Source organism: Panthera pardus, unplaced genomic scaffold, assembly GCF_024362965.1.
Source record: "Panthera pardus isolate Hobbes unplaced genomic scaffold, ASM2436296v1 HiC_scaffold_2, whole genome shotgun sequence".
NCBI classification, from domain to species: Eukaryota; Metazoa; Chordata; class Mammalia; order Carnivora; family Felidae; genus Panthera; species Panthera pardus.
The window spans coordinates 23245039-23257456 of NW_026526765.1; positions in this window are offsets into that span (position 1 = coordinate 23245039).

A 12418-nucleotide genomic window follows, 5' to 3' on the forward strand; every position below is an offset into this window, starting at 1 on the left:
ACAAAACTGGTCTCCCTGATGGAAAAGAATTTTGCCTCCAGACCTGCCTTGATGTTCAAGACTGCAACATCAACTTTTTCCTGAGTCTGTAGCCTGACAGCCTGTTGTGCAAATTTTGGACTTGACAACCAGCATAATTGTCTGAGCCAATTCTTAAAATGTCTCTATATCCCTTCCTCCCTCCCTTCCTTCCTTCCTTCCTTCCTTCCTTCCTTCCTTCTTCCTTTCCTCCCTCTGTTCGTTTGTTCTTTCTTTTCTTTCTTTCTTTCTTTCTTTCTTTCTTTCTTTCTTTCTTTCTCTTTCTTTCTTGTTTTCTTGCCTTTCTTTCTTTCTTTCTTTCTTTCTTTCTTTCTTTCTTTCTTTCTTTCTTTCTTTCTTTCTTTCTTCCATCTTTATCTCTTAATATTTCCTATTCTGATTGATCTTGTTTCTCTGGAGAACTCCGACTCTGTGGTGTAATATGCTGATAAGCAAGAAAAATTACTGAATGATATCCTTGAGCAGGTAAATGGGAAAAGATCTAGTGTATGTATAAAGGGATTGACTATAGGGGCGCCTGGGTGGCTCAGTCAGTTAAGCGTCCACCTTCAGCTCAGGTCACGATCTCACGGTCCAGGAGTTCAAGCCCCGTGTCGGGCTCTGGGCTGATGGCTCAGAGCCTGGAGACTGCTTCCAACTCTGTGTCTCCCTCTCTCTCTGCCCCTCCCCCATTCATGCTCTGTCTCTCTCTGTCTCAAAAATAAACGTTAAAAAAAATTTATAAAGGGATTGACTATAGGTAATAGTCAATTACCTCCTCTAGAAGTGGATGGAATTCACTTCTAGAGGAATTCTTAAATCTTTTTATGCCATGGACCTTTTGACAGACTGGAAAAGCCTATAGAAACCCTCTTGAAATGGTATTTTAAGATTTTAAACTAAATTAATCATATGCAAATGCATGCATCTCTGTATTGTTAAAAATAACATTTTACCAGAGTAATGTGTATTTCTTTATCAATGGTTTAGATAGCAAGCACAAGTGGAAGTTTGTTATTATTTTCAAAGTTGTTATGAGTAGAAAGAATATTTTAGAATGTTATAAGAACTGTAATGTATGATAAAAAATACCTGTGCTTTCTAATAATGACAGTTACAAATATGCAATTCAATTTCTGCCTGTAGTCATATTTCAAAGAAATAGAAAACATGAGGAATTAATAAAAATAAACATTTAGGTTTATTCTATCCAAGTTCATTCACCCTACAATTTCCATCCTTAAGGAATTTGGTGGCTGTTGGCACCCAGTTTAGCACCTGTGTTACAGTGATTGAGGGGCAGTTAGAGGCTATGCAGATGCTATAAGTGAGTAGATTTGGTAGAGGGAGTCTGAAAGCTTGCCTCTAATTGTTGCCAATGGTATAAGACATCAGTTCATCAGGTGCAGGTGAGAGATAGGAGGTGTGGATGTTTGGAGAGAGATGATGGATAATTGAGAGAGTGAATGTGCTAGGGAACAGTATGATTGCTGAATTACATTAAGATCCCACTTGTGGTTCATATAATAAATTTAAAGTGAGATCAGTCAATGTGATTGTGTATCTTTCTCTACTCATGTTAAACTTCAAGAATACAGGTAAATAGTAGCTGGAGTGTTGGATTTAAGCAGATGTGAGGGCACAGGAATTAAGTATGTACACCTGACCAGGGAATTCAAGCTGGGTAAGGAGGTGGTGAGTACATTAGGAGATAAGGAAGAGTGAAACTAACAGAATCAAAACATTGATGGTTTTTATTATATTTGTGATTGTTGGGAGTTGGGTTAAATAGTGAGCTATACATACAGGAAGCTAGATGATATCAGTATGCTTTTTCACAAAGGGACAGTATTTGAAATAACTGAATATTTCTTTTTTTAATTTTATTTATTTTGAGGGACAGAGGGAGAGAGAGAGAAAGTGTGTGCACAAATGGGGGAGGGGCAGAGATAAAAGGAGACAGAGAATCCTAAGCAGGCTCCATGCTGTCAGCACAGAGCCCATCGTGGGGCTCGATGTCACGAACAGTGAGATCATGACTTGAGTGGAAATGGAGAGTCTGACGCTTAACCAACAGAGCCACCCAGGCATCCCTGATTGTTTCTTTTAATAAGTGCTTTTCGTGAAATACTGGGGAAAAGATCTTCACAGAGAAAAATTCTCAGAAGGGGACCTACCCTTTTGATCCAGAGATTTGCCACAAAGTCCATTTTTCAGGCCCTGGAAAATTAGTCTGGATCACATAAATACTCTTCCTTATTTATAATACACTGCATGTAATTCTAGGTCAGATGTCCTTCAATGGACTGAACGCTTGTGTTCCTCCAAAATCTGTTTGTTGAAATCCTAATCCACAATGTGATTGTACTAGGAGGGTATTTGGAATGTAATTAGGTCATGAAGAAGGAGCCTCAAGGTCACAAAATGAGATAAGTGACCTTATCAAAGAGACAACAGAGAACTTTCTAGTCCTCTTTCTGCTCTGGGAGGATACAACAAGAAATTAGGAGTCTACAACCCTGTGGGTGACCTCATCAGAACCAACTGTAATGCTCTCATAACAAGCATTTCCACAGGACACTAATAGTCCCTAAATGGTAGGTTCTTTCCATGTTATTTTCAAATATTTTAAAGTAATGAGTTTGGATTTCTGAGATTCAACTTTATGTTCTTAAAATAGCAGTACGGATGCCTGGGTGGCTTAGTCAGTTAAGTGTTCGACTCTTGATTTTGGCTCAGGTCATAATCTCATGGTTCATGAGTTTGAGCACCACATTGGGCTTTGAGCTGACAGCATGGGGAGCTTGCTCGGAGTTCTCTCTCCCTCTATCTCCCTCTCCTCCTTGCTCACTGTTGTGCGTGTGCTTTCTCTCTCTCTCAAAATAAATAAATGAACTTAAACAATTAAAAAAGAATAAAATAGTAAAGAGAACAGGCCTATATGAATAAAAGGAATATGATAAATATCATTTTATGTTTATATATGAACAAAGCATGATAAAACAAATTTGATATGCAGTAACATTAAATTAGAATAAGTAGTCACTAGAAAGATAGATGGCAGATTAAAGATAGACCATAAGTAGATGGTAGAGAAGTAAGATACAATAGGCATAGATATAGGTATACAAAGTTTCCTCAGTTAAAGTTTACCTACACTGGGGCGCCTTGGTGGCTCAGTCAGTTAAGCAGCCGACTTCGGCTCAGGTCATGATCTCGCGGTCCGTGAGTTTGAGCCCTACGTGGGGCTCTGTGCTGACAGCTCAGAGCCTGGAGCCTGTTTCAGGTTCTGTCTCCCTCTCTCTGACCGTCCCCTGTTCATGCTCTGTCTCTCTCTGTCTCAAAAATAAATAAACATTAAAAAAAATTAAAAAAATAAAATAAAATAAAGTTTACCTACACTAATTCAGCTACACAAAATGAAAATCAGTCAATACAAATGTCAAAGAACTTTTTAAAAGCACAAGTAATATTCTATCAAATAAAATTCTGCCTACTGTGCGTTTAATAAGACTTTTATATAAATTGGTGATTTCAGTAAATTGAATAATTAGTAAATTTATTTTTATCAAATTGTTTTTGATGTATACATTCTTTCAATTACAATACATTTGTATGTGTGTATTTTTATTTGAGTGGGCCATCGGGTACTTATTCTTTCAACAGTGTTTACCAGCTTCTACTCCGTTGTTGCTATGACCATTTTAACTCTGGTAGCCAAGTGATGAGGAAGATGTGTAATATAGTGTAATTTGGATGATAGCAATCCAAATGGTACTATGGCCCAAGGATTGCCCTCTTTTTTTATCTGGAGCACATGGAAGGAGGATGATAATATGAAATGATTACACTGAGTGTAACTATCAAAAAACAAAATACTGAGAGTGACTATCAAAAAACAAAGTATGCAAGGGGCTCTCTATAGTTAGTAAACTTCTCTGAGTTTAGAGAAAACACTAATATGCTTAGCTCCTGAGTCTTGGTGTCAGTGAAATGTTGTCATGCATTTTTGTTTCTAAATGAAAAATAAATATCCTATTCTCAAGCAAATTCAGGCTATTGAATAGTGATTCAGCTCACAGGACAGGCAGTGGCAAGAAATCCCTTTCAAATTCAACGTTCTATCCTTTATCAAAGAAATAAGCCTAGTGACAGAAATAGACTCCAGAAATGAACATATTTATAATAATATTAATAGGATTGTTTGCACAATTTAAATTATAATGATTTAACATATATATCATTTGCATGTCTAAGAAATTATCTGAAATTATTTTACATAGCCAAATTCAAATTAGAGTTATCAGAAAATTATGACTTATTGGGAAAATTGCCTTTGAGTGTATAAACAAATTGCATACTTAATGTACAGACAAATAATGAAATATCCCTCTAAACGTTACAAGACAGATGTATTAATTCTCAATAATAATAATGTGTTTACTATTATCACTTATTAACTAATTTCAAAACAATTGTATTTAATATTGACTCTTTGTGATGTTCTGTATTTATGGTTTTAAAATTCATTACAGATGAGAAATCACGTGCTAAATAATTAAAAAATGAATTAGAATGTTATGAATTTAAAAAAATAGGGTGTAGAAGAAAGCATACTCATGATTAACCAATAAAAGAAAATGCTAGTCTCAAAGAGCTTAAGTTCATCAATTCATTTACTCCCGAGTGTATTGATTGACAAATTTATGTCACATGTTGTGCAAGAGTTTGAGTTTAAGTGACTAACAGATAGAATTCTTGTAGTAATGATAGTTATATGTATATATACATATATATAATGTAATTCCAGTAATGATGGAAACTATATACACACACACACACACACACACACACACACACGTATGTGTGTGTTTCTGAAAGCATGTGTAGGTGTGTATGATAACAAATGATGTAATTGATGTAATTTCTATGATGGAAAATAACAAACTCCTTGCTCAAAAAGAGATCTAATGAATAATGTAATCTTTTTTTTTTTTAAGTTTATTTATTTAATTAGGAAGAGCAGGAGTGGGAGAGTGACAGAGAGCTCAGAGAGAGAATCCCAAGTAGGCTGTCAGCACAGAATCCAACACAGGGCTCCAATTCATGAACCTTGAGATCAATTACCTGAGCCAAAATCAAGAGTCAGACACTTAACTGACTGAGCCACTCAGGTATCCCAATAATGTAATCTTTATCATCAGTGAAACCTATTGTACGTCAGGACTTGTAAGGGGAAACTAACAAATTAACACCAAAACACAAGATTTTTGGAAAAACACATGGAATGGGAAGAAAACAAAGAGTTCAGTTTTGGAAAGGTATACTATGGACACCTGTAAGACAACAGAGAAATATTGAGGCAACAATAAGACATGTGAAGTTGGGATAAAGGGCTGAAATAAAGTTGGTATTCTTTTTTTCCATAGCCATACTGTTTAAAACCATGGTTAAAAAATGAGATTGTCTATTTGTAAAATGCATTCTATAAGCACTTACATAGTGCTTAATAACTATCAAGCACTTGAAATTTATTTTCAGTAGTGCACTACGATATCTATAGAAAGACCAGGAACAGAAGGGAGTCCCAGTCTCAGAACACTTTTGAGTCCCAAGTGACACCAAAAATAGATGTTTATTCAAAGGGAAGAAAGTGGTAAAGGAATTGAGGAAAAATAAATGTCTTAGCATATGGGGGGAAGGGAAGAAGAAGGAGGAACAGAAGGAGAGAGAGAAGGATTGAGTTAGAAAGAAAAAAAAAGATGACGATACAATATATAGGGAAATATGATGTTACTATAGAAAAGAAATAAACACTGGTAAAAAAAAAATTCTAGTAAAGTATAGTAGAAGGAAATGTATAGTTTCCCTTGGCTTTGGTGTAATAAAAATCAGTGATGACTGCAAGAGTATTTGGTTTGAGTGGTAGTAGAAGATGCAAGTATTTGGTTTGAGTGGTAGTAGAAGAGAGTAGAAGTGCAAGTAGAAGTTAAAGATTGACTGGGATGTAACAATATAGTGGCCTTATATGAAAATAACTCCAGTAGTTTAGCAGTGACAGTGGTGGAGCATAGGACAGTAGCTCTAAGCAGATTTGTGCCCAAAAAACATCACTGCTGTGGTATTCTAAACCACTGAATTCAGCAAGAACAGATATAATCAAAACAACATGTTGCTTTTGCAATAAAATTCTACACATTTCATAATTCACTTATCAAAATATATTATCTGTTACATATTATATTTTAATATGCATTGATTTTGTGTCTTTATTAGCATACAACAATAACTATTGTGTATTATCTCATTGGGAAATAAAATTATATAAATGTCTTAATGCAATTAAATTCCTTATCAATATAACATGAATCATATTTAACTATTGTCATTTCACATTCAATACCTACTTCAGCTTGTAGAGCAATATGTGAAAACACAGAAATAGATTTATAATCCTAGTCACTTTATTTTTCAAGGGAGAGGGCAAAAGTTATTAGAGAAATGGAAAATTCTAAATACAAGTTAATTATGTTAGAGATGAGCAAAATGACTTAGTGTGTTTTATTATAGAACAGATATTCTAAGTACATTCTGTAAATATGATATTTTTATTAAAATCTATTTCACTTTTTGCTTCATATTTCAGACATACAATTCTTTTTCAACCGCTGAATAACATCATGACAATAATTCTATTAGAGTGTATATTAATCAATCCATTTTTTAATTTTTTTAACTTTCATTTATTTTTGAGAGACAGAGAGAGACAGAGTATGAGCAGGGGAGGGGCAGAGCGAGAGGGAGACACAGAATTCAAAGCAGGCTTCAGGCTCTGAGCTGTCAGCACAGAGCCCAATGTGCAGCTTGAACTCATAAACTGCGAGATCATGACCTGAGCCAAAGTCAGATGCTAAACGTACTGAGCCACCCAGGCGCCCCAATCATAATCTATTTTTAAATTAATAGCCTGTGTCTGTAAGGGTAGTTTTTATTTGTTTTGAGTATTTTTCTAAGTCATATGAACTATCATTTAAAATATCATTCTCGTTAGATAAATGTTCTCAACAAGGGATTTTGTCAATCTTTCTAAGATAACAGCTTATAGCATTAATCATGGTGCAAAATCATATCAGATATATTATATAGTTATATCATACATGTTAATCATGGTTTTAAAAAGTCTATACTGTCTAACGGTGATATCAAAATTGTGAGTTTTTTCTGTTGGTTTTCAGGTATTTGGTCTTGTCTTTTGGCATGCTTATTGTTTATATGATTATTCACTTGATATTTGTTTGAATGCTAGTTACTGTTTATACAAAAATGTCAGTTTCTCAATAACATTTCTTTTCTCCAAGTGAGGCTTCCAACTTTTTCTGTTTGGCTGTTAGTTTAGGGTCAGGTGTGGGAATAGTCAAGACTAGGATTAAGCTAGTCATTATTAAGGAATGGCCTATTGATGATTTCTACAACATAGCAGTTTATGATTGAAATCCAGAGATTTTACCCTTTCTTTTTGTCAGTCCATGTACTTCATTTTTGTTTCCTCAACTCCCTGAGTCTGTGAAAGCCAAACTTTTGTTTGACTTTTACTTCTTAGTTTTGTAGTCTCCATTTCTTTTTTTTTTTTTTAAGATTTTTTTTTTATGGTTATTTATTTTTGAGAGAGAGAGAGGGAGCAGGGTAGGGGCAGAGAGAGAGGGGGACAGAGAATCTGAAGCAGGCTCTGTGCTGACAGCAGAGAGCCCAACGAGGGGCTCAACTCACATCCATGGTATCATGACTTGAGCCGAAGTCCAAAGCTTAACTGACTGAGCCACCCAGATGCCCCGTTTTGTAGTCTCCATTTCTTAGCCTTTCCCCACGAGTCACTTATAACCTGCGTAATACCTCAAGACACCGAGCATTGTTGCATGAGTTTCACTAACTTCACTGAACTTTTCTTCTTTGTGGGATTTTGTGAACCCATAAGCCCTGGTTCACTTGGTAGTTTTAACATGCCTTCAAATATTTTATTTTATTTTTCTAATTGAGCTCCACTTTTTCTCTTATTTCTTATTATTTCCTCTGAATATATTGGAGTGTGATAAACAGATCTGTCATTTCCAAAAGGTAAAGTTTATTTATATCTCTCTCATTCTGTTCCAACTCAAATATTGTGCCACAAGTTTCAGTAAAACCCCAGATCTCTTCCTGAATGTATTTTACGTCAACAAAAGTAGGCACGTCTGGAAAATAAACACACAAATACACATATACACACTTTAACTTACTCTTTTCCTTTCTTTACTGTAATCTTAGCTCATCTTCAAACAAGCAAAATAGACTATCATTTCCAGAATACACATCAAGGTATACACAAGCACTGGCTAGGAAGACAAACAAACAAACAAAAACCTGTGGTTATTTTGATTCATGAAAATAATGATTTACAAAGAAGATAAAGTTTTCCTTAAAAAATCATGGGATACACTACTTTTTTTTTTCCATCCAAAATTCAGAATCTGGTTTGTACATTATACTTAATAGCACATCTCAATTCAGACTAGCCACATTTCAAATTCTCTTTAGCCACCTGTGGCCAACAGTCACCATATTTGAAAGCACAGTCATAGTCCCATTTTAATATTATGTTTATAATTAACAAGTAAGTGAGCATGATAATAAAATATGTATATCATTTAATATAACCTAGATGACATTTGTGAAGTACTTGATAAGGAAAAAAATATATATAAATCAAAGGGAAGAACATTCTAAGTAGGCTTCATGCCCAGCATGTAACTGAACATTGGATTTGAATTCATGAGCCTGAGATCAAGACCTGAGCTGACATCAAGAGTCCAATTCTCAACTGACTAAGCCACCCAGGCACCCCAAAAGGGAGAGAATTCTAGTGTCAAGATAGACTTTAAACAACTTTTCCATTTTATTTTCTTCCATGTTAGCTACCTTAATTAGGAAGTATTGGTTGTTTTCACCAAGTACTCCTTTATTTGTAAAACTAGATGTATTTAAGTTCAGGTTTTCTGTTTATAGGTGTTTATTTCATTAAATTAAAACAACCTGTATAGAAATAGAGAATTACAATGCAATCACATATTAGTAGTTTGTCCAACCTCTCACAGATTTTTGCCAAGGAAATAAGTTTCTAGACCACATAGTTATAGAAAATACTGTTAAGTTGGGGGGGGGGGAATCATAGACCAGATTATATCCATCTCTTTGTCTCAAAGACACAAGAATGACTGGAATAAATAATTAGCTTATTTTTATAAAGATAAACATATTTATTTTCTTAACTTGTTAATATTTTCCAGGAATTTTTTATTTTATTTTTCTGAATGGGTGCTGGTGGACAATTTCCAATCTGATGTCTGCATTTGGAGAGATTAGACAGCACATGCATGCATGGATGGTAATAATCTTTTATTACAGAATGGTTTCCAAAATGATCAGAGAAGGCAATAAAATTCTAATTTAATTCCAAAAATATCATTTGTTTTGGTACATTTGAATCATATAATCTATGCTTCATTTTATTCCGTGCCAGCAACAGCTTCCACTAAACTACATAATCATTTTTTCTAAGACATTCAGCTTTTCTGAACTAGTACCCTTCGTGAGAGGTGGAGTTTGAGGAGAAGGAGAGATATATTGGGGTAGAAGTTTGAATAATATTAAAGTATATATTTCTTTAATTTATGTTGCCATGAATTGATGATCAAACTTTATTGTACCGTGCTTATTATCTTTGAAACATAAACTCATCGTTTTTAAAATTAGAAAAATATTATGGACATAACAAGCGATTGTAACACCTTCCAACATTTGAATACAAAGCTGAAACTGTTCTTGCTGGAGAATTTCTAGTTTCATTAAATCATAGAAAATGAGTTTTATGAACAATCCTCCAGATGGGCAAATGTTCACATGCCACAAAATGTTCACAAATTTATATGAAAAGCAATCTATAACCATATGCATATCAGAAATGAGAAAATGAATCTTCAAATATACATGGATTGCCGTTAGGTATACAGCTGTACGAATTTGATGTTTTCCTTCAGTGGGTTTACCTGATGCTCCCTTACATTTTGTCAGCTAGAGTGATTAATAGTGATTAACCTTTACAAGAAATTAAACTGCTAGATATAAACAGTATTTGTTTATATCGGCAACATAGAGAATAACCTATGCATTTAAAGTTTTATCTAAAATGAAACATTAATTTTGCATCAATCTCATACCCAGAAATACAAAGGTGTTACAAAATTTTATATTCAGTTTCGTATAGTGTAACACAATTTCTTGTTTATTCTTTTGTATAACAAAGTGTCATTAAATATAAAAACAATATAAAAATATGTTGGTCAAGACTAAAATGTTTTAACTTCTTGCTTAGTCAGACATAATTTACTATCTATGTGCTTTCTAAAATCTATTTATTTATGTTTTGATGATAGCATAAATATAATACATATATTTAGCATAAATAATGACAACATAAATACTATCTAAGATTTCCCCTTCCTCCCTCCTCTCTCTACTCTTGCTCTCTCTCTCCCTCCCCATTTCTCAGAATTTATGATCACCTAATTTCCTCATGCATGTGGTTAATTGATGGAATGCAAAAATGTATGAGACAGCACATGCTTCTTTTCGTCTTTTCTTTTATAATGAAATAAAGTTTTGATAGAATACTTTTAATATGTATAAACAATTTCAACAGCTTGATTCAAGTCTCTTAAGGGCAGAGTGTTTCTTATTTGACTTAGTGCCCACAGGTCTTGGAATTTTGCCTGGCATACAATAAAATAAACTTTCACAAACTACTAAAGTAAAACTAAACCCACTGAGTTCATGTGGATTCTATTAGGGATCTTTAGAAAATCAATTACGATTAAAACATAACATTTATTATTTGTTTATAGATTTCCTTTCATATTTTCCCCATAGAAATTATATTCAATTAAATGGTGAGTTCCACTCATGAAATTATATCTTAAGATATGAAAATAATAATCACTTCTGAATAAATCTTGCAATAGATAGTCTATCATCACTTTTAATATATTTTACATTTTGAATGCTCAGCACCTTTCTGAGCTACTCTTGGATTTTCCTAAATTTATTCTATAATCACATAGATTATCCACAATCCTTTGTAGGCTTCTCCAAACCAATTAAGTCATTAATGTATTTTTTCTTCTTGTTAGCCCCTTCAAAATTTCCTGAGCAGAATGAAATACCACAGAGTGTTCTCAATGACCCATAAATTTTGAAATTTGAAGTTTGGGAGTTGTAATAATATGTTAAGTTCTTAAAATTGAAGATTTTGTACTAAATATGAAATGTGAGTTTGTGTAATAAGTTGTTAATTATGAAATCAAACGAATTAAATTTGGCAAAGAATGACAGCATGTAAATCATCATAATGATCAGAAATGTCCTAACGAATGACATTTATAACCCTGCTGGTTTACCATTACACATGATTACCATTCATTCATCTATTGGTTTAATGTAGAATGACATGAGAAATATTCATTGCCAGAATGCATTGATTGATTTATTAAAAATACAAGAATAAATTGGAAATGATATGGATTTAATACAGTTCAGTCCTTCATGTTTCCCCAAATCTGAATTTTAAATCTCAGCTCTCACGCTTTCCCTTCAGAACTACAGTCCAAGTACTTACCTATCGACTGTTCATATTCTTATGTTTCTATTTGGTTCCTGAAATGACTGGACTGGCTGGCCAGTGGGCACTTCTGCAATGCATAACTAGACCTAACAGTATCCCAAAATAGAAATAACATACAATTGGGGACGAGTTAGCCTCGTTTTATATCATAACTTTACCATTCAGTTGGGAAAAAATCATTGAATTTTGCCATGCATCGGTATTAACAGATGTAAAGTGGTGATATAGATAGGCATAATTTGAAAAATTACAGTGTTTTAATATAAAAGCTAGCACAAAAATCTATCCGGAAAACATGTTCTCCGTCCAACATTTTTTCGAGATTGTCTTTTCACCTCTCTTCTTTCAATGCTTCTCAGAGATCTTTGTGTTCTTTATCAGGCAAAACCAGAATCTCTGTAATCAATCCTAGGGACATTTAACTCTAAATACATGATGGGGCCATTGGGGAGAGTGTTTACACTTTTTCCAAATCTAGTCTCAAAATAGAGAAAAAAGAGCATCTTCTACATTTTATAATCTGTTAAATGTTTTAAGGCAAATTATAATCATACATTAACAGCCAACGTCTACTAATTCAGCCTAACTGGAAAACTTTATCTAAATACATAAAAGACATTTCATTTATGTATCATATTAACAGTTTCTGCTGTTTAATTTAAAAGTGTATATTTCCATGAACTATTTAAT